The sequence below is a fragment of the Nomascus leucogenys genome, chromosome 25, assembly GCF_006542625.1.
Source record: "Nomascus leucogenys isolate Asia chromosome 25, Asia_NLE_v1, whole genome shotgun sequence".
NCBI classification, from domain to species: domain Eukaryota; kingdom Metazoa; phylum Chordata; class Mammalia; order Primates; family Hylobatidae; genus Nomascus; species Nomascus leucogenys.
Window position 1 is genome coordinate 8,594,837 of NC_044405.1, and position 27,516 is coordinate 8,622,352.

The window sequence follows — 27,516 nt, forward strand, 5'->3', positions numbered from 1 at the left end:
AAAGGTAAGAAAGCTAAAGTACAGAAAGATAAAGTTACTTGTTTTAAGTCATGCAACTAGTAATGAACATAGACCAAAATTTGAATCTTTGAATCTAGGGAATTTGTCTTAACTGTTCATAATTATGAATACTATTATTATGCCGGTTCTTAGAACTTATACAACAAGAATCTTCATAACCCCCAGTTACCTTTTCTTTCCCCAGCTTTCCATCACAACAGCATCTCTTTGAACTGCATTGGCTCTTTATTAAATATAAAATTTTTGAAATCAAAGATAATATTAACTTTCTATTCTTCATATTCAAAATGCCTAATATTGCTTATTGGCAGATAATTTGTTCCAAATAAGATTTGTTAGTAGACTAAATTCTCATTCCAAGTTGAGATGGCCTTACTGTATTCCCGACCACATCTTAATATGTCTTTCTATTACTCATGAAAGACTTGGTTTAAATTTCATTTCCTTGTCAGATGCATTCAAACTCGAAACCTCATGAAGTCTTGCACAAATGTATCATGTGTTCATAAACATGCTCCAGGATTATTTGTATGTATATATTTCTATAATAGTGCTTTTGTATTACATTGTCTTTTATTTTTAAACATTCATATTCCCAACAGGCTGCTTCGGGGCATATATCATGCCTTATTTATTGTTATATCTTCCATGCCTAGTAAAGTGCTTAGTGTACAATAATTTCAACAATATAAAAAGTCCTGCAACTTAAAATACATTAATTTCTCTAGTTAATTTGTCTTTTATATTAACAGTGATAATTTAATGTTGGCCTGGTATAGACTCTATATATTAAATAATTAAATCCATTTTAAGATACATAATTTTTCAATATATAATATATGTAAACAAATACAAGTGAATCTCAAAATCCAGAAAAAAAGGATGAAATCTGTAAGTAAGATATAAGCCATGAAAATTTGGCAAGATGTCTCAGATAGTGTGAAAAACAAATTTTAAAATCATAATTGTGGGGCCATACCACTCTGTCACTCACAAATTATGCTTTTCACCAAGTCACAATATCTCTTCAACTTAGTTGTGTATTTTGTAGATAAAATACATATTGGTAAGATTGCTTTAAGGGTGAACTGAAAAGAAAAATATGTAACAGAGCTGTGTAAAATATCAATGTAATTTATCCAAAATTATGTAAAGTATGAGACTCCAAGTGACTCATTTTTTTTTTTTTTTTTAAACGGAGTCTCACTCTGTTGCCCAGGCTACTGGAGTGCAGTGGCGTGATCTCGGCTCACTGCAACCTCCGCTGCCCACTGGGTTCAAGGGATTCTCCTGCCTCAGCCTCCCTAGCAGCTGGGATTACAGGCACCTGCCACCGCGCACGGCTAATTTCTGTATTTTTAGTAGAGACGGGGTTTCACCATGTTAGTCAGGCTGGTCTCAAACTCCTGACCTTGTGATGAGCCTGCCTTGGCCTCCCGAAGGGCTGGGATTACAGGCGTGAGCCATCACACCCAGTCGTGACCCATTCTTAGTGCATTATTGAAACAGTAGCTTTAGGCATTTTTTACTGTGAAACAGTTTGTGCATGTATAATTTTATAATTTAAGAATATAATATATATATAATTTAAATAATACTTATTTTCATGTACTGCACACATTAATCTTTGCCTTATTCTATTCTATACTATCTTCTGTTTAAAAATTTTATTTGAGAGTGGAAAAAGTTTGGTCAACAGGTACAAAGTTACAGTCAGGAGTAATATATTCTGGTTTTATATTGCAAAATAGGGTGACTATAGTTAACAATAACATATTATGTATTTCAAAATATTTAGCAAACAGGATTTTGAATGTCCTAATCACAAAGAAATGACAAGAGTTTGAGGTGGTGGATATGCTAACTACCCTGATTTGATCATTACTCAACGCATACATATATGGAAACCTCACATTATAGCCCATAAATATGTGCAATTATTATGTGTCAATTAAAACCAAAATAAAAGTTTAAAAATGCCATTTGAGACAAAATTAAATAATTTATTTAGCCACCCACAGATGAGTCATGTCCTAAATTTTGAACACCACTGTATGACAATCCCAGCTTACTCTGTAGACGTTAAGTAGTGACATCAGAGTAAAATAGGATTTCAATGAATTTTGAAAATTATTTTGACAGTAATTAAAGAAATTCACAAGTTTGCTGGCTTTCCTCTTTTTTACGCTTTCATTAAAATTGAATTTACTCACTCTATTACTGGGTAGGAAAGATCTTGAGTCTTACTTTGATTTAAAATATGAGAAATGACATACTTTACTTCTAGATAGAAGCATTAAGAAGCTATACACTTTCTTACTGCTTTGATGAGTCTCTATGTTCTATATAATTCAGCTCGTTCAGCCTTGGTCTCAGTGTGAGAAGACATGAGACACAGCATCAGATAGCTCCTATAGTCATGTATTATGAGTAAGAGAGAAATGTTTCCTATCATGACTGATAAAGAAATTGAGACTATATTATGTTGATGTACATACTTTGTATATGTAAACTACATATACAACTACATATACAAAGTATATATACAACTACATATATCAACTACATATACAAAGTATATATACAACTACATATATCAACTACATATACAAAGTAGTTTAGCTTGGCTTGCTATTCAGATGGAGATAAGCAAATAAATTATTATTAGATATTGACATAACAGAGACCCATATTACAAAATTACACATATTATTTGTTAAATGCTACCTGCAGAAACTTGCGTTTCGAATACACTCCCTAGTATACCTGTAGCCCTAGAGGGAAGGGCTGGAAATAAGAATATTTGGATGTTGTGTTTCTCTGTTGTCCCATTTGCTGTAAGCCATCACGGAAGCAAGAATAAAAGGGAAGAAAAGAGAAAAAATATATATATTCAGAAATTGTAGAGTTTCAAGAGGTAACTGCTTTGCAACTTCTAAGGCAAATGATAAAGCTAAATAGATGAATGTATACACCTACTATGTACCTCCCAAAAGTTAAAAATTTATAAAGATTAAACCACAATAACAAATATTCTATTTTTGCCTTGAGAAATAAATCAAAGTAAAACTGTGCCCGTTAAAGCCATTGTGAAATCTTAGAATCAAACTATTGAGAATATGCCACTTGTGGCATATGCCATCCGCTAATGTCTTAAAAATGATTAATTTGTTATCAATCTGTGATGGTTAATTTCATGTATCAACTAGACTAGGCCACAAGGTTTCCAGAAATTGGTCAAACCTTATTCTGGGGCTTTCTGTGAAGGTAATTTTGGATGAGATTAACATTTAATTTGGAAGACTGAGTAAAGCAGATGATCCCACCCAATGTTGGCCTCCACATTGTTGGCATCTACAAATCAAGGTACACTAAGGCTCTTCAGCAACCATCAGAAGGCAAGAAGAAGAGAGGAAGGATCCTCCCTAGTACCTTCAGAGAGAGTATGGTCCTGACTAATTTTGGACTTCTGTGAGACAGTAATTTCTTTTGTTTTAAGCCACCTTGTTTGTGTCAATTTTGTATGGCAGCTCGAGGAAATTAATAGCATTAATTTGCAATCTTATCCCTAGAATAAGTAATGACTTAGAACAGCAGCTCATTTAATTCTTCTCAATCTTAGCATTGTCTGATACGGGGATAGGCAACTATGTCTCCTCCCAGTATTGTTTACACAGGAGAAAATTAATTATGTTAATTTTTATTCTCACATTTCTTCAAATAAAAATGTAATTTACAAACTTATTGATGCTGTAGTACATTCATAAACCAATATCATATGAGCATGTTTACAACATACTGTTGTAATATGTTTATAATATGGACATATACATATTACATATATTACGTACAACGTACATGTTAATAGGTCTACTTTAATTAAGTTCACTTAAAAATCAAAAAATCTTTCTATGATAAATATTAATAATATTGGGGTAGGCTAGGAAGTAAATATTTGACCGATTTAGCTAAATATCAATTTTATTATATAAAGAAAAATAATGTAAATAAAAAATAAACACATAATCTTAGATGATATTACTGTAAAGGAAGGCACAATTCTTAATACTTATCCAACTTCTGAAACAGCTGAACAAAAGGAGCATTATTATACACTCACTGGAAATTACTGTACTATGGGTATACAGTTAAAATAACAGCAAGTTACACAGATTAAAACTAGACCAGGGATAGATGCCTGGCTCAAATTCAGCCACCGAAAACATGGTGAGTCCAAAAGATAAGATTTGTTTTCAACATTATCACTAATAGGTGACCTTTCTGGTAGACTCATAGAAAGAGCAAGCACAAATGGAAAGTAGTGTGGCTTCCAAAGAAACATGAAGGAAAAGCAGAATGAAGAAGCTATGGCACACATAAAAGAAAAGTAGATATATGCTTCATCTACTTGTTCCAAGAAGTAAATGCATAGATGATATGTCAGTAATTTATTTCTAAGGGGAGATCACTGGAGTAGGAAATATGAATCAATGTGTGCTCTTAAGTGAGCAATGCAAGGTTAGATTGGAAGTAAGGTTTCAATATGATGACTAGTCTGTATGGCACAAGCATTGAGAGTTTTCAATTTTCTGCTTTCTCTCCCCCTTGCTCCCCTTCTCCCTCTGCCTCTCTACCTCTTTCTCTTTCTTTTTCTTTCCTCCCTTTCTTTCTTTTCTCTTTCTTTTTTCCTTCCTTCCTCCCTCCCTCCCTTTTCTTTCTTTCTCTTTCTTTCCTTTCTTTTCTTTTTTCTTTCTTTCTTTCTTTTCTTTCTTTCTTTCTCTCTCTCTCTCTCCCTCTCCCCGATCCTTCTACCCTTCTTACTGTTCTCTGTCTCTCCCTCCCTTGCATATGAAGATCCAGTTTCTCAGTAAATATGAACATATTTCTGATGCTTGAACACAGAGGAGGCTAACAAGAATACAATTGTAAAAACCGGCGGAAGCAGGAAAATTTTTGATGGAAAAGAGTAAATATAAATCCGTGAACCTACAATGAGTTTTAGTGAAGCAGAAAATGTTTTAATGAAATTTGATTTACTAATTAGAACTGAAGACTAATTCTAAAAATACAAACATAGTTATGCATTGGAAATAAAGGAATTACTGGTAGCGCTGTGGAATCTATACTTCACATGTATGTTTTCTAGAAGAACACACAAAAAAGCAAATATAAAAACACAGGCACTTACAACTCAACTTTGAAGAAATAGGTGTGGAGGAAAAGGGTAAAAGGCCAGGGCAATGGTGATAGTGTTTCAGAGTGTTGAGTTACACTAATCTTGATAATTGAGCATAAATGAAGCTTGCTGTGGTAGTCTTGGCTGAAATAAGATTCAGATAAAACCACAATACACTACAGCTTTTAAAATGACCTACTACTGCCCCATGAATCTGTCCTGGCTCTTCCGTCCTTTCCACCTTGATTCATTATGCCTCCTTCTTCTTCACCCCAATTACTGTGTTCTGGAGGCTGACTTCTCTAACTGTATTAACAGTATCTCTTTTCTTCCAGGTATGTGTTTGTGTTGGCCAATAGAGAGCTCTGGCAATAAATCAGAAAAGAAAAGTGTGAGTGTTTCATGTTTTCTTAGTTTTTTCGCCTATGTTATCACCAGGGATGAATGTGTCCCCTCATCACTACTGTCAGAGAGCTCTGTCCATACATGCTCACCTCACATTCATTAACCACTTGTTGTCTTTGATTGTCCAGGCCAAGGGTTAGTAATAGAGTCTTGCGGTCACTGGTGTTAGGATATTGTACTGTAGGCTTCAGTTTCCTCACAGTCTATCTACATGGCTGTGAACAGTACTTTCTTTTTTTCTTTTTTCTTTTTTTTTTTGAGACAGAGTCTAGCTCCGTTGCCCAGGCTGGAGTGCAGTGGTGCGATCTCACTCACTGCAAGCTCCGCTTCCCAGGAGTGAACAGTACTTTCATTAATCTTTTCTCAAAGTTCACAGTTTATCTATGCTATCTGCTTTTTACTAGACCCTGATTGGCACAGGGTCTTGTGTCACTTAGTTATAACTTCACAGAACATTTGGAGTTTTTGCTAAAAGGTATGATAAGAAAAAATTCGAAGGGCAAAATTGTTTAAGAAGATTGGACTCTGTGGGAAACTAGAAAACTTGTCACATCTGTAATGCATTTTTGTTCTTTTTAAAATTTGTATTATAAATACCATTTCAAATGTAAAGAAATCTCTGAAGTGCATATTTTATTTAGAAAGAGAACCTTATCTTCTGTTTGTAAGTATCTTAGTTTGGTTGATAAAAAGCCTATTCATAAATATTTATTTTTCTATCCATCTTACCTTTCTTTTCTTGCTTTCCACATTCTGAACCCTGTCTTACATTCTATTCTCTACAGGCACTTTTAGAACCAACCAAAAGGTCTACACATGGTTACCCTCTATTACGTTCATCTAGATTTACATGGAAAATAAAACAAAGATTGTGATTTCTTTCAGGAAAGAGATGAGTTCATTACATAAACTGCACAACCTATTCTAAAGTCAAGTATGTAAAGTAACAAACACATTGATAAGTAAATAGTCACAAAATGAAAAAAATAGAAAAGAATACATATTAGAGAGATACAAATCAAATGAAAGCACACATTAAGTGTGAAATCAGTCCTGCAGCCTGCTGTGCATTGGACTTAAAAGAGATTGGTCTGGCTGGGAAATTAATCTCCATAGGATGATAAGAACCATAACCAACCAACCTGTGATTGGTGAGTAGAACAAAAATTACTATAAAGCTGTGTGGCTTGTCATTGACTATTAAAAGTATATTTTGATGGCTGAACTAAAGAACCAACTGATAGCTGATAAAAGCAGAATTATTTAACTATGATATACATACATGTATGTGTGCCAAATTAAATGTTAAGAAAATGCGATACATAGAACAAAATAAGTGATGCAAAATTCTCCATTGCATTAATTTTCTAGCATTCTTTGCATAATGAGTTTAAGATGTAGTTGCTAACATCACAGAGTTATAAAATTTTGGAGCCAAAATGGGCATTAGGAATTACATTAATTACTTTTATAGATCCGTTATATCAGACACATTACAAAATTAAATATATTTTCCAAAGACTCACAGGCAATGAATGAAGAAGGCATGATTGCTAGCATGTTGGTAGAGCTTTCCCACCTTTTCCATAGATCATCCTGTGCTTTCCATAATTAACTTTGTAAGTGTAAATACTTAACATGAGACACTTCTCACTTTCCCTACAAAGCTTTCCTCATCACCAACAATTCAACTGTGACAGAAAATTTTCCAGGCCTCAATTCTAAATTGATGGTAGATTAAGGGATTAGTACAAATAAATATTTCAGAAGTTTAATCAATCAACTTTTTCTCTTAGTTTTGGAGAATGCATCAACTGAAAAATGGGTCAGCAGAAAAATAACTCATGAAAAATAAGTAGTGTACATTTGTCACTTAATTATTTAAAATGTATGAAGTATTCATTATGTGCTTGATACAGATTTAGATGCTGTTGATACAACATTGAAGGATATTTTAAAAATAAGATAATTTCAGATAATGATAAGTGAACTCAAGAAAATAAATTGCTAATTAGAGTAAAATCAATGTTAAGGAATGCTAGTTTCATTAGGTAAAGGATATCTTGTTACATGACAACTGAATAGAAATGTAATTTCTGAGATAGTAATTAGAAGGTTAAAATAAAGAAGAACAAAGATTCCAATGAGTAAAAAGAAAATGATAAAAGCTACAAGAATAAAAACTTCCTGTGACCTGAAAATAGCAGTAAAGATAGTGTGGGTGCAGCAGAATGGAAAGGAGATAATTTTATGTAGTAAATTTTCTACAATATTAGGATGTATGGGTGTTATTCTATGCAAAAATGATAAATCTTTGGAGTTTTGTATTATTTTTTAAATAGGATTAAAAAATACTTGATTTGCAACTTAAAAAGATTACTTTCTTGCTGTAATTGGAAAAAATAAATCTCAGACACTAGAAAAAGAAGAAACAATTCCCAAATAACTTAAAAATTGTGATATGTCCAGATTTCCAAGAAACTTATTAAAAGATGGCCAGTTGTATTAGTCATCAAGAAGATGCAAATTTTGGTACATATGGAATAACCAGTTTCATAGACATGGCTTTTGGGAATGTAAATTGGTACAATCAGCAAAGATACCAGTATACATTAAAAATGTTCATTTCCATAACCTAGTATTTGCTATATACTATTCCTATTTATGCACTCAACAGAAACAAGTACAGATATACATCAGAGGACATATTTAAGGATGTTCAAACTAGCCCTACTCATAAGAACCCCAACCCAGAAATTCCCTTAATGCCCATCAAAGGTAAAAATACTTAAACAATGCTAGAGTAGTGTGATGAGAATGAAGAAACTGTAAGTATGCTTAGCACATTTGAATGAATGTCATAAACATGAGGTTAGGTGGAAAAAAAGATGCAAAATTATACTTCCTGTTGTTTCTTTTTATTTACTTATTTTTTTGAGACTGAGTCTCACTCTATCACCCAGTCTGGAGTGCAGTGGGGTGATCTCGGCTCCAGCCTCATGAGTAGCTGGGATTACAGGCCCGTGCCACCCTGCCAGGCTAATTTTTGTATTTTTTGTAGAGATGGGGTTCCCCATGTTGTCCAGGCTGGTCCCAAACTCCTGACCTCAAGTCATTCACCCTCCTGGGTATCCAAAAGTGCTGGGATTACCAGCATAAGCCACCATGCCTGGTTTCTGTTGTTTCATTTATGTCAAGTTCGAAAATAGGCAAATTTAACTTATACTGAGAGACATGGCATAATCTTCTGGTCGTGGGATATTAATTGTTCTTGAGGTCTTGCTAGTATTCTATGTCTTGATGTTATGGTTTGTCTCTGTGTCCCTACCCAAATCTTCTCTAGAATTGTAATCCTCATGAGTGAAGGGAGGGACCTGGTGGGAGGTAATTGGGTCCATCATGGGGGCAGTTTCCCCCAAGCTATTCTCCTGATAGTGAGGGAGTTCTCAGGAGATCTGGTAGTTTAAAAGTGGCAGTTTCCCCTGCTCTCTCTCTCTCTCTTTCCGCCATGTAGGACATGCTTTGCTTCCCCTTCACCTTCTACCACGATTGTATGTTTCCTGAGGCCTCTCCAGCCATGCTGAGATGTGAGTCAATTAAACATCTTTCCTTTATAATCACCCGGTCTCAAGTAGTTCTTTATAGCAGTATGAAAATGGACTAATACACTTGATATGGGAGGTGGCTACATAGTTTTATACAATTTGAGAAAATTATCCATTTGTGCATCTATGATTTTTATAGAATGTTTTTCAGCCTTTTTCAGTTTAATACTGTGTTGGAGAATAAAAAGATTATTATCACCTCTATGTGAAAAAAAGATTTTATGTAGACAGAGTTAAAAGAAGACACTGATGTAATTAATGTTAATGGGGCAGGTGGCTGTAACTTAGTTACATTAAAATGTAGAAATTTTTACTTTTTTATAGCTCCAGCCCCCTCTTCCTCCCACCCCACCACACATGCACTACATGCTATAATTGTTATACAGGTTATGTAAACACACACAGAGACACAAACATCCACATCTACACATCAATCATTTCTGTTTCTCTTAATTTCTTCATGTATTTTAAAATTACCACTTGACATCCTTTTCTCTCTCAAGTTTAGCTTTGTTTTGACCCACCTAATTCGTGTTTTTCTTTCTAGTATGTTACCTTTTTACATATTATAAGCCCAAAATATAATTATGAATTTATTGTTTTATGCTGTTCCTTTTTAAATCAGTTTAGAGAAAAAAAGAGAATATGTAATTATACTGTATTGCTTAATTACCCATATTATTTTCTTTATTGAATCAGTTTTTCCATTATATATTTAAATAAATATGTGGTATCATTTGTTTTCATCCTAAACAACTTTTGTGTTTGTTTTTAGAATGTCTTTTAAGCAGGTGGCATAGAATTCTTGCTTGACAGATTTGTTTGTTGTTCCAGCATTGCGAATATGTCCTCTTTCTGCCACTAGGCTCATTTTATTTTCTGATGAGAAGTGAGCTGTTGGTATTGTTGAGGTTCTCTTGTATGTGATGTCATATTTTCTCATATTACTTTCAAGATTTTGTCTTTAGATTTTAACATTTTGATGATATCTCTGTGTGCATCTGTTTTGTTTATATATTACTTGAGTTCATTAAGCTATAATTTTTTAATTAAATTTAGAATGTTTTAAATCATTTTGGCTTTCAATATTTTCTCTCCCTTTTTCTTGCTGTTGTTTTTCTAGTGCTCCCTTTTCACTTATGTTAATGTGCTTAATGGTGTCCACATTTGTCTTCATTCTTTATTCCATTTTTTCCTCATGTTGCATAATATATACTAGTCTATTTTCAAGATTGTTGATTATTATGCTGCCAGCTTAAATCTACTGTTGAGCCTGTTTGGTCAATTTTTTATTTTAGTTATTATACTTTTCAACTTCATAACTTCTAGTTGCTTCTCATTTATAATTTATATTTATTAATATTATCCATTTAATGAGAAATTGTCAATATATACTTTTTGTATTCTTTAGACATTTTAGGTTTTTGCATTCCTTGAATATATATTTATGATAGCTGTTTTGAAATCTTGGCAAATTCCAACATCTGTGTTCCCTCAAAATAATTTCTGTCCTGTGCGTGTGTATGTGTTGGTCACAATTTCTAGGTTCTTTACATATTTCTTAACATTTGTTAAAAACTAGACATTTTATGAGAACACATGGACACAGGGAGGGAAACATCACACACTGGGCCAGTAGGGGGGTAGGGGACTGGGGGAAGGAGAACATTAGGAGAAATATCTAATGCAGATGACGGGTTGATGGGTGCAGCAAACCACCATGGCACCTGTGTACCTATGGTAACAAACCTGCACTTTCTGCACATGTACCCCAGAACTTAAAATATAATAAAAAAAAGAAAAAAAAAAACTAGACATTTTAGATAATATATTCTAGTTACTCTGAGCACTGACTTCTTCTCTTCTCCATCCTACTCATTCCAGCCTTTAATGCCATTGTTATCGTCTACTTATCCAATTATTTGTTTAGTGGTTTGGCTTCAATTTACTTAGTGATGTACCCTGCACAGTGCAGTCTGTGATATCCATGCTCAATTTTTTTTCTTGTTTCTATCATTAGACTAGATGACCTAGAGTTTCTGCCTGAGTCAGCATAAGCTGATTATTGGTCAAAGGTTATACTTACACACTCTTTGCCAGTTAGAATTTACTCTTTCCAACTGGATGTGTCTGTGGCTTGGCGATTAATATTGCAGTTCAAGATTTTGGTTTTATTTCCTATGTTCAACTATGGACTAGTAGCTTGGATGTTTCCTCTCTGATCACCTGGGGGTGGGTACAATCTTGGACATATACACAGTCTACCATACCGCAAGTAATGCATGTAATTTGATTTTATTCTGGCTTCCTAGGAGTTGACCTTGGATCAGAGCTTATGGTTCATCCAATGTTTTGTGAGAAACTGTGCATACACTTCTTGTATTAGTGAAGATTTTTATTCATTTTTGATGTATCTGTGTGTAGTTTGGAAAATGTTCTGAGGCCTGCCCAATGTCCTGGTGTCACTGAAACTAAGTGCATGCAGGCTAGCAAATGAACATAAACTTCTTTGTCCCCAGGCTTGACTATAATCTCAGAAGGGCTCTTGGCTCTCTCTTTTCCAGGTTCTCTTTGCTAAGCTTCTGGTTCCCTGTTGTTTAAATTTTTGCTATCAGTATCATGGAGTTGCTAGCACGTTCTTAATTGCTCTCCTCATCCTATTTTTCTCAAACTCCCCAAATCACCTCTAGCTTTTGAATAGGCATAAGGCTATCCATATTAATAAACTATCTTCCAGATTACCTTGCAAATAGATATGGCTATGTGATTACATTTAAACCAGAGAAATGAGTACAGCAATGTGTAAAATTTAAGAATTTGTACTTTTTAAATCTCCTTCCTCCATCCAACTGTTGGGAACGTGTATATCATGGCTAGAACTATATCTTATAATGTTAAAAAGAAGACTGCATTTCAGGAATGGTGAAGTAAAAATCTATAAACATCCTGCATCCTAAATAACTTAAATACTCTGAGATGCTATTATTTTTTTTTTTGCAATAGATCAGTATACATCTTTACTGTTAATACACTTTAATTTTAAAATGTGGTTTAAATTTGCATAATACTAATCAGCTTTTGTCTTCTCAATCAACTTACTTTTTTTCTTAAATTACATATGTAGAAAGCTTAATGTGCATGTATAAGGTTGTTTTGCATTGCTATAAAGAAGTATCTGAAGCTGAGCAATTTATGAAGACAAGAGATTTAATTGGCTCATGGTTCAGTAAGCTGTACAACCATGGCACCTACAACTGCTTGGCTTCTGGTGAAGGGCCTTAGGAAGCTTACAATCATTGGCAAAGAGGAGCCATACACTTTTAAACAATCAGATCTCATGTGAACTCACTCATTACCAAGGGGATGGCGCTAAGCCATTCATGACCCAAACACTTCCCACCAGGATCTACCTCCAACACTGGGGATTATATTTCATCATGGTATTTGGAGGCGACAAATACTGAAACCATATCAGTTTATGTCTATTCAGTAGCATCCATATCCATGTGGTTTTAAACCTCACAATGTACTAAGTTAACTCAGATTTCTGAAGATTTCTCTTGCATGTCTAATGGCTTCACAATATTTTCATTGTAATTATTTATAAACATGTTTATCACCCATGTTTCCCCTTTGCGCCAATTTACTAATAAAAGTCTTGGTATCTTACTCACTTTTGGGTGATCACTGACACTAGCACTTAGCTAGGACTTGAATAAATAGCAAAAAAGTTGACTAATTAATTACCAAGTTATTTTTATTGAGCTGATATTAAGGGAAGAGTAAAGTACTAACGATAAAAATTAAAGGATAAGAAAAGTCATGTTCAAAAGAAAAGTGTAATTTGTATAAAAGAAGATATATTAATAGTAAAGGGTGAAAAAAATGTCCTATCAGAGTAAAGGAATGGGTGGAGCCACAGATGTTCCTGTAAAAGAGGCCTAAGAAAATTTTTGAAGAAATTTTAGTGCTAGAGAAAAAAGCAGCAAATAACATTAAAAAGTAGGCTTTGGATTTTTAAAAATACTTCCTTAATTGGAAATGATAGAATAATTTTGTCATCCTTCAAGAATTACTAACGTAGATTACCAATTATATGTAATATATTATTAAAGTATATAATAATATATTTTTAAAAATCTGAATGAGTTTATAGTATTAAACATGAATTATTATTATAGTCTTTGAAATATCTGACATGTCAGGTTTTATATCAAAACAAAATTTCAAACCCAAAATTCCATCTAAAATTTTAAATATGTGAAATTCTGAAATCTCTTTATCTAAAAACTTCTCCTATTAGCTCTTAACTACCTAGACCCTAGGCTTCAAACGAAACAGAATAGACTGATATTTTGGGTAGAATGAAGAGTTCAATAGTGACAGATGCTGGTCTTGGAATTCCAGGCCCAGAATTCTAGAGAAGTCACTGCTAGAGATATATGCATATAAATTGTGCTCAGGGCTTCGTAGCATAAAAGAATACTGCACCTAACTTCTTTCCTGACTGATAATAGCTTCCTGAATTTCATTCACCCCCTTGGAATCCAATGCGTGCTCTCTCATTGAAATATTTTATTTCTAAAGCATGAGACAATATTGTTATATTATTTCTGGCTAGTTTAAAAATTGTATTCATTTTTAGAACTCATGAACACATGTAGAACACATAACCTTTACATTGAAAATTAGCCTGTGATCTCTTTCCTACTTTGCTATTATTTCCGAAGAAGTTTAGTTAGCTTGCCAAAAGGAAGCCTGTAACGAAGAAGTTAAGACTAGATTTCAAAGGCTTTGCACTTGGGCAGAAAATAAATGGACATTTTGGCTGGATTGACTAATCTTTTCTCACAAACGCCTCATTGTTATATGCAAGTAAAATATGTAAATGATATGTTTTAAATATAACACCCACATATGCATATACACACAAACACATAAGCACATGTTCATGTGTAAGCACAGGAATAGAAGTATGTGAGATCACAAGTGGTATATCTTATATAGAAAATTACAACCATATTTCTTATGTAACTTTCAGATTTGCTTTATCTGAATTTTGACTTTTTAATTTTTTATTATTTAAAGGCAATCTGCAAAATGGTAGATGTCTTCTGTACTGAAAATTGAGTGTGAAGGCAATTATCAGCAGATTTTGAGGTTTGTGTTCACATTATGTGTGGGTTTCTTTGATAGTTTGCAATTAGTATGCTTTTTAGTTATTTGGTACTCTGAAAAAACAGTAAGAGTAAATACATTTTTAAAATTACAGAGAAAGGAATATTTAAATATGTTCAATTTATAATTTAAGAAGAGGCTAAAAATATTATTATTAGATGCTAGTATATATTATTAAAGCTGGAATAGCTGCATTTCTACATAATCTTTTTATTTTTACTATAAGGAAATTGGTACAATCAGATTTACCTGTATTAAGTCACCATCATCGTTCATTACTATAACTTATGCACACTTTTCCAGTCAATAAAATATCTTCAAAAGTGTTTTTGTAAATTACTTATATAAGATTCAAAAATGAGATTCACTGTATGCCTTATTTTTTATAATAGTTGTAAAATGAACAGATGACTGTTTATTTGCACTGCATTATTCCAGAAACAATACTTAGAAGCATTTAATTAATACTTTGATATCTTGTTCAAGAAAGGAAAAGTTAAACTATTGACATAAATTGCTTATTTTTTCTCTAACATATTTCATCATGATTATCATAAATCTGGTATTTGAAATATGAGCATATTACTAGAAAAGCAAGGTATGTTCAAATAATACCTAAGAGTTTTTAAATACAAATTCCATTTCCATGCTTCATCATTTTAGTTTGAAAAAAACAAAAGAACCAGCATGATATTTGATTTTGCCAAGTCAACCTATATGAATATTAAATGAGTCTTAAAAGCAAATCACTTTATTTTAGGTTGCTAATTAAAATAACCACATGAGAAGCTAAACATTGCTTAATAGGATTTTCTTTTATGTACATAAATCAAATCACAACCCTACAAACTATTGTTCATGTTATTTATATACAGATTTCACATACTTTTAGACATTGATGAAGGTAAACTCAAACCTAGTGGCTGGTGACTTGACAAATAATAACTTATCATGTTCTTTGATAAATTGAGTTACTTAAAGAGGACCCAAATAGGAAATTGTATAACTTAAATATTGACATGATTAAGATAATATCCAATAGTGAGCAGAAGAGATTAGTGGTCATTCTACACACACACACCCCTTAGTTCCATGTATCATCTGAAGGTGAATATACCCCTAAAATTAGCTGCAGCATGAGATCATTCTTACTATGACCAAGAGGTGAGAAATTCTATTTGAATTGCATTCAGAATATATACAACATTAAACTACTTTTCATCATCACTGTTGCAATAATTCTTCTGTGGGCCTCCAAATAATTTTATCTATATTACCATAAAACCCTCCTGAACTGTGTTTTCTATTTCCGCAACTGCTCACTTTAAGTCTATTCGTAACAGAGAAACCAGGGCAGTTTTTCGTTTATTTGTTTTCATTTTCTATTAGCTGTTAGATCATATTTTTTCTCAACATCCTATAAGAGATCTTCTTTCCATGACGTCATATAAAACCATACGGCAGGATGCATCCTCCACCCCAATTATTTCTATGATTTCTTCTCCTACAGCTCTTACCCTTGGACTCTCTATCAGCCACACTTGTCATTTTATGGGTCTGTGTATACACATCTAGCATGTTCTTACCTTAAAGCATTTTCAGTGGTTCTTTCCTCTTCTTCGAATACTCTTTTCTATGATATGAACCAGGCTGTCTTTTATTTTCAAGTCTCTTTCTCAACTGTAATCTCCTTAATAAAGTCTACCCCAAAATTATATTTTTAAATATTTTTTTCTTGGAGCTCCGGGTTTCCTTATATTGCTCTATTCTATTTATTTTTACGCATAACATTTGTTGCCTTATATGCCAGATACCTTATTTCTTCTGTTTTAACTCTGGTAAAATATTACTGTACAAAAGTAAAACTCAAGTTTTACTGACTGGTATTCTATAGATATAATAAATGCCTGATAGATATATGCTGAATAAATGGATTGACGATGAACAGGATATTGTGATTGGTATTTTAAGAGGGAGTCACACTTCTTGCTTGACTATATTGTTGAGTAAATACTAAGAATTTGATATCATGAGAGAAAGAAAAAGAAAAAAGAAAGAAAGAAGGAAGAAAGAAAAGAAAGAAAAATAAAAGAAAAAGAAAGAAAGAAAGAAAAAGAAAGAAAGAGAAAAAGAAAACAAATTACTTTTCCCAGGGTCCCATGTAATGCATGGGTGAGTCCAGTGTAACATGAAAATGTAATGACTCTAGTTCATAAAGCAGAAAAAAATGTGCTGTTAAAGGCATTAAAACATATCCATCTGTCAGATGAGTAGGTTGCAAAAATTTTCTCCCATTCTGTAGGTTGTCTGTTGGTGGGACAGTAAACTAGTTCAACCATTGTGGAAGTCAGTGTGGCGATTCCTCAGGGATCTAGAACTAGAAATACCATTTGACCCAGCCATCCCATTACTGGGTATATACCCAAAGGACTATAAATCATGCTGCTATAAAGACACATGCACATGTATGTTTATTGCGGCACTATTCACAATAGCAAAGACTTGGAACCAACCCAAATGTCCAACAACGATAGACTGGATTAAGAAAATGTGGCACATATACACCATGGAATACTATGAAGCCATAAAAAATGATGAGTTCATGTCCTTTGTAGGGACATGGATGAAACTGGAAAACATCATTCTCAGTAAACTATCGCAAGGACAAAAAAACCAAACACCGCATGTTCTCACTCATAGGTGGGAATTGAACAATGAGAACACATGGACACAGGAAGGGGAACATCACACTCCGGGGACTGTTGTGGGGTGGGGGGAGGGGGTAGGGACAGCATTAGGAGATATATCTAATGCTAAATGACGAATTAATGGGTGCAGCAAAACAACATGGCACATGGATACATATGTAACAAACCTGCACATTGTGCACATGTACCCTAAAACCTAAAGTACAATAATAAAAAAAAAAATGAAGAAAAAAAAACATATCCATCTGTCTAGGCTTATCAGGGTGCTTTTTACTTGCTATTTAATGTCATTCTTACTAAATAAAAGTTTAAACTTTAAATTATTAACATGAATTTTACCACTCATTTTTATATTATGCAGTGCCAGTTTTACAAGTTGTCTTAATTTGGACTGCAATGACAAAATATCACAGACTGGATCGCTAACACAACAGAAATCGATTAACTCAAAGTTCTGAAGGCTGGAAGTTCGAGATCAGAGCGCCTATGTGCTCAAATACTGCTGAGGGCTCTTTTCCTGGCTTGTAGATGGGTCTTGTGTTAAAGGTGATTCCAAGGAGGAGATATAGAAATTGCTGCTGGTTCTATACTAGATGCTGTTGGGGAATCAAAGACAATTAGATGATTGGGCATCTTGATAATTTTTTTGTCCAGGAGGTGAAGACATTAAAATAAACAGTAGTTTGAATTGAAAAGGACAGTCACTGTGTTAATCAAAAATGGGAAATATTTAAGTATTGTTGTGTTTGTAGAGTGTCCAGGTGTCTTAAAATACCAAACGTATGAAATGGAATGTATATGTCTATATCTTTCTCCACCAAAGTCACAGCGCATCCTTGCTTAATAATTGTTTTTATACTATCAGAATAATTTTTAAATTATTTTTATAATTTAGAGCCCTGACCATTATAATAAGTATATATGTGTAGCCCTAATTTATAGCTCTTACCATTATAATAAATATATGTATGTATATAATTGCTCACTATTTACTATATATAACACATAAAATATTATATATATTTAAAATATATAATTATTCACTATTTAAGCATTGTAGGGATGATAAACAAATTTATAGAATCAGTGAAATTAGATTTTGGTATTAGCTGGATATATAGCCAGGTTCTGAGGTGGAAAAAGTAATAAAACACCAGTATAAGGTTGCTTACTATGTACTCATATATCCTCTGGCTTATATGTAAAAATTAGGAATGCATGGATAAATTATCCACACTATTTAGTATCACTACAGATTACTCAAGCACTGCCTATTTAAAATCAATGTTTACATAGAACAAAGGGGCACTATGATAAAATATTTTACATTTGGACACTTCTATTAGCCTCTTAGGATACTGGAGGCCTATTACTGTCCGCCTAACTAAAAGCTAATACTTTAACACCCCAATTTAACCATCAAATATATTCACAATACGAAGTCACAAAGCTTGTCACTATAACTGAAATTTATCTGCATAAAGTTAGCAATATTGACAATACTCAAGGGAAAGCTTACAGAGATATGATATCCTACTTTATTAATGAATTATACTTTCTAAAAATGCTAAGTGATAATTTATGAAAAGTAAATCACTTAGAATTTGTTAATGACAGATAAGCAATTCTAAATGCAAGGATTTAAATAGTTTGCTGTTATTTTTGTAGATATATACAAAGAGAAAATATGAGTTCAGAACTGTAGGTGGGGCATTATATTTGCATAAATTTCTAATGGGAACCTGTTTAAAGGGTTTATAGCCTTTGTGATTAAACATCTCATATAATAGAAACTTTTCAGTGGTTGCCTTCAGCATTTAAATAGTCTCTCTGATTTGTTGATAAGGTACTACGGGGAAAGGTTTATGATCAGCTCCTAAATGAAGCTTTCAGATTTTTCAGTTTCTATATGGATTTCCTCTATAATAGATTATGTGAATTAATTTGGTTAGTATTATCTATTATTGCACTTCTGAGAGTATCAGTGGTCTATACAATAAACTAATAATACATGTTAGTAAGATAACAGAAAATACTATATAACACATTAATTAAACATTCAATAGCTAGACTAGACTCATCTAGTCAATGAGAACTCCTAGATTACTAATGCAATCCAAAACATAATCAATTATGTTTTACTCATTTTCTGAGTTAAAGAAGAATATTTTAAGAATCTTTGTTAGAGTAATAGGAGTAAATCTTTTGTAACCAGATTATTTTACCTAAACCAGTTATGCTCAGAGCATGTGATATATGGAAGTTTTAAGATTTTATTATAACATTTTAGTTCATAATGTTACACTGATGATGTAAGTAGAAAACTAAATACTTTATCCCCTGTGTGCCGGCATAGTCAGTTTCATTAGATCATATGAAATGAGAGGGAGAAGAGTTTGTTCTCTAGATGAAAATTAGGGCTTATTTATCATTAAGGTGTACAATGAAATTGGGGCAGCAAAAATAGCAGATCTAGTAGCTTTTAATTGGAGAAAGGAGATCAAACGATATTTTAGAATTGATAATATATGGAATTAATAATTTGATGACTTGTTCAAATTTTAAAATGAAGGATGTAGCTGCTAACAAAACAAGCATTATTTGGCTTTTCTGAAATGTGTGAAAGGGAAAATATGTATGTAAGAATAAAATAAACTTTGTTTCAATGTTTTTGATGAGAAGAAGTATTGGTGAAAAATAATTTTGGAGTGGGGTGAAGTATTACTCAAAGCTGCTGTATGCACATTTTTATATAATTTTCTAAAATTAAAGTGATGGCAAAATTAGTATTATTAACCAAAGTGATTAGTAATATATGTTGTAATGTGATGATTCATCTATTTCAAAACAAAAGATATTGGTGCTGTGTAGACACTACAAACATAAACTTTAGATAACAAATGTAACAACTAATAATTACTAACTATATCATGACCTATAATAGGTACTGCGGTTATTATGGTGAGAATGACCTGTTCACTCACTACATAAAATCTATAAATGACTGCATGACATTCAATCATTTTTCTACTTCTATTTGCCTAATAGCTGTTTCATGTAACAACAAACCAAACAACTTGAATTTCAATCTCAAGAGCATCTTATATATTATCTCAATTATAGACATAATTTACATGTGAGAAAATTTATTATGGTAGATCTTGAGACTAGGTACTGATCACTTAAAAAAAGATAGCTTCATGAGGAAAGAAAATTCTGAGTATGGGTTTGTAGAAAAGAGAACAAATTCAATAATTAAGAAATAAAAATTAAGTACTTGATGATTAATTACTATGGGTAGAAAATTACCTATAATTTGATGACTTGAATAATTGGCTGAATGAGAATTCCCTTCACCAAAAAAGACAACACAGTAAGAGAGTAGATCTGATTTGGGAAAAAATAAGAAAAATGATTTCAAAATACAAACATTAAAAATGATTTATACTTTTATTTACTCAGAAAATATTAATTTTTTGATTACTAAGATTCACACATATTTCAGAGATCTGGTAATATGGCAGGGAGCTGATATGGTTAGGCTTTTTGTCCCTACCCAAATCTCATCTTGAATTGTTATTTCCTGTTGTTTAGGGAGAGACCTGGTGGGAAGTGACTGGATTATGGGGGTAGTCCTTTCCATGCTGTTCTCATGATAGTGAGTGAATTCTCACAAGATCTGACAGTTTTTGGTTTTATAAATGGTAGATTTTTTCTGTGCTGACATATGCTCTCCTGACTGCTGCCATGTAAGATACGCCTTTTTTGCTTTTCCTTCACCTTTCATTATGACTGTAGGTGTCCCTGGTCCACCCCAGCAATGCAGAACAGTGAGTCCATTAAACCTGTTCTCTTTATAGATTACCCAGTCTTGGGTATTTCTTCATAACACTGTGAGAATGGACTAATGCAGGAGGAAAGCATATGTGGCTCCTCACTGTATGAAGCTTACATTTTATTGGGAGAGAAGGTTCCTCCCAAATAAAAGCCATATATAAAATAGTGTCTGATGATGTTCACCCAGGTAGAGCAAGGGCAGAGATTTTGTAAAAAATAGGAGACTGGGTGCATTCAATAGTACAAATGCATCAGACAGATCAGATATTGTCCTTGCAAATATATACAAACATTCCATAATTAGGAAGTCACTAACAACCTCAGAGGAAAAAAACAGTTAAAGATTAATGAGAAGATCTAGTGATTCCAGACTGGGTAGCTGTAGAATAATTTTTTTCATTAGGTGGAAAAAAGGTAAGGCAAGATTACGATTCAATGGGTTCACTTTGTGACATGCATAGAAGCCAATACTATGGCTCTAGCTTTTGAGAAAAGAAAAAGCATTATTATAAGTCAACTGGCAAGAAGACGAGAGGCCATAGTAAGATCTGATTCACCTAGGTGGGGTCTGGGGGCAGGTTTTATAGGCAAAGTAATAACGGGAGAGATAGGAAAATGCAATCAGGCATGATCTCATTAGGTCATGCAAAGGGGAAGAGCCAGATCTGCTACAAAACAGGGCATACATCTCTTCATATTTCAATACCCATTCCCCAATACAGGCACTGAGATTCCACCTGCAGTTGGCTTTTTTGTTCCAGCCCCCTGCAGGGTTACAAACTGGGCATGCTTGGTTCATCTCGGCATGCTCAAGCTTTGTGACCTGAAACCTGGGGGTCCATTGCACTGAAAAACAACTCATCATTTTGTGACATTTTGCTACTAAAAAAGTTGAACCATATTGGTTCTGTGGTTATCAATCTCCTCATATTTTTTATTCTTCAATTTTGAGGGAAAGGGGGTGGCGACTGTTCTAGTGACTTCTTTATAATTAGGGGCATGAATCCAGGTTAGAGGAATGAAACTATTTATCATTTCATTGTAAAGGTTTTCTAGTAACAAAAATTATTTTTAGTTTTGATTGGTCAACACAGCTGAGTTCTGATTGGTCTATAGGTGAGCCATGATAGGCCAAGGCAGAAGAGCTATGATTGGTTGATTCAACACAATCATGGTGGGGGTCTCTTGTAGACCTTTGTTAGAAAAGACTAGAACAATTTTAAAGAGGAGCCAAATGCTTAGCCTTAATATAAGGAAAATCATGAAGTCATGTAAGGTAGAATGCAGAAGTGATCCAATACCAGTGGGAAGCCTGCTAAACATATCTGAAAACTCGACCTTTAACCCAGGAAGCCTAGCCAGAAGGCTTTCTAAAGCTGTTTCTACTTATATAAATAAAATAAGAATACTCATAAGTAGTTTTTGAATTTTGGAGGAATCAAGTAGAAATAAAATGCGAATGCCCCCACCTTTGTTCACAGAATGATACTTTACCTAATAATTGCAAACTATTAAAATAGATATAAAAATAGATAACTTTTGAAAACTATAAAAATAGATAACTTTTGAAAGAAAATTCCTTGAATCTAGAAAACAATCTTTTAAGGGAGAATTAACATTTTGAATACATTCTTAAAAATGTCCCTATTGCCAGATGTGGTGGCTCACGCCTGTAATCCCAGCACTTTGGGAGGCCGGGGCGGGTGGATCACAAGGTCGGGAGATTGAGACCATCCTGGCTAACACGGTGAAACCCCCTCTCTACTAAAAAATACAAAAAAATTAGGCGGGTGTAGTGGTGGATGCCTGTAGTCCCAGCTACTGAGGAGGCTGAGGCAGGAGAATGGTGTGAACCCAGGAGGCAGAGCTTGCAGTGAGCTGAGATGGCGCCATTGCACTCCAGCCTAGGCAACAGAGCAAGACTCCGTCTCAAAAAAAAAAAAAAAAAATGTTGCCCCTATCAATTACTTAATTTCATGTAATTAATTTTGTTTTGTTCTAATCAAAATTGCTATTTTGATTAGCAGTTCCATGAAAAGCAATTTTGGACCACAGCTGATTGCATATGTTTCCAGAGAATTTAAAACAATAACTGTGGATGACAATAAAATAGAACAACCATAGTAAAAAATCTAATGAAACTTTACAATTGACAGGAAAATTTAGGTATATCTGTGGATACAAACATTTTTAATCATAATCATAATAACTGAATATAATAATCATAATCTGATAACATCACAAAACATTCAGAATTTTAGAAACGTCATACAGTTTTGGAGTGCAATGGCACGATCTCAGCTCACCACTACCTCTGCCTCCCAGGTTCCAGCGATTCCCCTGCCTCAGCCTCCTGAGTAGCTGGGATTACAGATATGCGCCACCACACCTGGCTAATTTTTTATTTTTAGTAGAGACGGGCTTTCTCCATGTTGGTCAGGCTGGTCTCAAACTCCTGACCTTAGGTGATCCACCCACATTGGCCTCCCAAAGTGCTGTTGAGCTTCTGGAATTGTCCTCTATAAGACCTAAATTCATGTCTCATTTCTGAGAAGCAGCCTTCATCCAATTACTGGTGGATATGTAGTTTTAAAAGCCCAAATGAATCTCTCCAACAAACAAAATATACGAAGGGATATCGCAGCTCCTGAGTGCTCCTGTGGTTTTACAAAGTTCTTGTTATAACTAAAATGTAGCACTACTTTTCTTCTGCCCAGTTACACTTCTGTTATTTTCTCTCACAAATGTTGATCATAAGGTCATTCCCTAGTAAATTTCCTTCAAACTTACGTTTCCAGGGAACCTGATCTGCAACATTAAATAATAATATTTGTATGTTTAAAGGCTGTACATCTCAGCTAGAGATATGATGGTCTCTGTGGCCACGCCTGCAAAAACTAACACTTACAAAGATTATTTTAAAATATGTTTCATAATTTTAATTATATTTAAATCATATATCTAGATAGATACATAGATATAGATAGATAGATAGATAGATAGACAGATATTTTTTAATCTAGACCAAATAACTGTGGTTTGGAAGATACTGAATTCTGCTAAGCAGGTGTTGATGAATCTTCCCTATGAGGTTCTAAACTTCTAGGACAATTTGATCAGTTATCCTGTGCTTCTTTTTCCCTATTTATGTTTTTTTTTTCAAGCTGTGATACCCAAACTTTGTTAATTTCTCAGTTTCTATCTCATACCTTTAAATTGTGATGCATTGATATCTGCTTTTCCTTTTAACGAAGTTGTGCTACAACTTCAATATGCCATCTTTCCTGTCCTAGTAATTCATATTTATTTTTATTCTAACCAATAGATTCTATGCACTAAAGGCAGTAAGCATTCAATGTTTATTAAAATAAGTGTCTATATATGTGTAAAATCTGTTTGCAGAAATTTTCCTGAAATGTTCATAGAATTGATGCTTACATTTACACAACTCTGAATCAACAGAAATGGGACACCATGCCCGGGGAAATAAACAATATTCTTAAAGTTGCAGAGCGCATTGGAAGCAAGATTAAAAGTGATATTAGAATATATAAATAATTACAATAGAATACCTGATCAACTCATTTTTTCTCACATATGGATTATTTGCTTATTATGAAATATACTTCATGATAATAGAAAAGGCTTAAGATAAAATAATGGAGTTTATTTTTTATATTTAAACTGAGCTTGTTTCCTACCATTTATGGGCATAACATACCATTTGTCAAATACTTCACGAACAGAAGAACTTCGTTTACATAAACTACCTTGAGCATCAGGCACATATCATTTTATACTTTTGCAAATGCAGGAACCAAGAAGCAGAGATTCACCTAGTTATCATGAAATCACCTAGGGATTAAAACAAGAGCTCTCTATTGGCAAGGCCTATGCTCTTTATCATTTCTACTACATTGCTTCTCAATGTATTACTGGAAATGTTTACACATTGGCCACATTTTTGTCCTACTATTCTTTTACTTCTCAAATAAAAATCTAGAAATGAATGACATTTATAAGGACGCATTATTTTTTACTGTACTGAGGAGTGTGTCTCTAAGATTCTTACAGCCATTTCTCACGCATTTCACTGATGCCAGGCAATGAATTTCACTTGTGTTCTAATGAATTGGTTTCAAAATGTAGTAGCTTTTAATTAATCTCTTCTTTACTAGTTTTTCTTTACTTTAAAATCCCCATTAACTTTAAATAACGTGTCCCGGGTCATCAACCTTTATGCTTTTGTTTTAAGAATTTGAATAAATTTAATTACTGAGTGATTTCCTAAGGGTTTACAACTTTGATGGATACATTTTCCTAAATTTTTTTTATCACAAGTTATAAAGTCATATTGAAGACTGTGATTTTTAAGATATTAACCATATTATTATGCTAGCCCCCATGTGATGTGTAAAAACAGATGACACTCTTCCCAGCAAGTAGAAACAGTCTAAACATAAAAGTATTAACATGGCTAGCATTCACAGTAACAAACACAGTTTCATTCATTTTGTTCATGTATAAGCTTACTTATATGCATATGTTCTGCTAAACTACCAGTTTACCAGAAATAATGAAAGCTTCATTATTTTACAATTATATAAATATTTTAATTATTTTACTTAAATATATAAAGAAAAATGAAAATAAAATTTTAAAAGGGAGAGGAAAAAAGACATGCAAATAGACAGTAGATGTTGGTCCTATTCACAACAGTAATTCATGATAATTTGCAAAGCCACAAATCTGAACCGAACTTAGATTCAAAACTTACATTTCAAAAGCCATTGTTTAAAGAACAGCTTTTTAATTTGCACACACTTATGAAAGCCTACCCACAGAAAACTTATGCTTTTGAAATAGAAATCAAATGCAGGTGAAAGGAAACTTCCTGAGTATTCTGAGCACCTAGAAACAGAGCCAATATCATGAACGATATATCTTATAAAACAGTACATGGAGATATCCATTTCTCTGATCACAATCCTCTACAATTTAGTTATTTTTTATTTTCTCACTATAATTATGCTTTGACGACACAAAGATGTCCCATCCCTGAACATGTCATTCACTCTCCCTCATGTCTATTTTTAAGTTCTTCTCTATTAAGCTAACATTCCACATGGGTGATCGAAACTCTTCACAAACAAAAAATATGTAATATATTTGCCTCATTGGTCTTTAATTACATCTGCCTGTAAAACACAAATCTTATGCGGTCCAGAATTTAACTTTAGTATTTGCAACAACAACAAAAAACTTAGACTTGCAAGGAAAAGGACACAAACTTTCCAAACGTTACTTTTTCTAAGTTTATGGCCTCAAAGAATCACTAAGTTGCTAAGAATACACATAAATACTTTTCTTCTTCCAATTCAGTTCTTTTTCAAATCATTACCCTACTGCATTCATTGAAATGCTAGTTAGATTGTTTCAATTCATTTTTCACGGGTGTAAACGAAGCTATAAGAAGGAAACGAATTATCAAATATCAAAAGTTCAAAAGTTACTGCCTCTGTCAGATACTATTCTTACTTTTTCTTACATTTACAATGACTGAGATGCCACTCATTCCTAAATGAAGGAGTCATGTCAGAGTCTTTGCTTAGGTTCTTGGCAGAAATTAATTCTACTGAATATTTACCCCTTCATAAAATTATTATTTTTTTCTTTTTGAGACGGAGTCTTGCTCTGTTGCCCAGGCTGGAGTGCAGTGGTGCCATCTTGGCTCACTGCAAGCTCTGCCTCCCGGGTTCATGCCATTCTCCTGCCTCAGCCTCCTGAGTAGCTGGGACTACAGGCGCCCGCCACCACGCCTGGCTAATTTTTTTTGTATTTTTAGTAGAGACGGGGTTTCACCATGTTAGCCTGGATGGTCTCGATCTCTTGACCTTGTGATACGCCCGCCTCGGCCTCCCAAAGTGCTGGGGTTACAAGCGTGAGCCACCGCACCTGGCCTCCTTCATTAAATTCTATATTCTTTCAATTTTATAACACCATGATATCTTGATTTGGAGTTGCTCCTTTGGCCATCCCTAGAACCAACTGCCTTCCTTCCTTAATATTTTACAAAGTTCTCTCTCAAAGGTTGTTGTTTTGTTTTCTCTATACCTTAACTCTAAGCAAAGACCCACATTTTTATTGTCTCCATTGCTGTTATAGTTTCACATCATTCAAATTAATATTTTCAGGCTAGATTTATCTAATTTGCATATGTTTAATTCCAATTACAAGTAACTCAATAGATGAATAGACAGATAAAAGCTTATTTTTGCCCATTCTGTAGGATATCTTTTTACTTTTTTAATGTTCTTTAATGCACAGCAGTTTTTAATTTAGGTAAAATCAAAATTTGTCTATTTTTTCCCCTGTTGCTTATGCATTTGGTGTCATAGCTACTGGCAAATCCAAAGTCATGAGAATGTACCCCTAGGTTTTCTCCTAAGAGTTTTATGGATTTAGCCCATTGATTGATTTTGAGTTAATTTTTGTAGTTAGTGTGATATGGGAGTTCATACCTATGCATTTGTCTCAACATCATTTGTTGAAGGGATGATTCCCTCTCCAGGGAATGGCCTTAGAA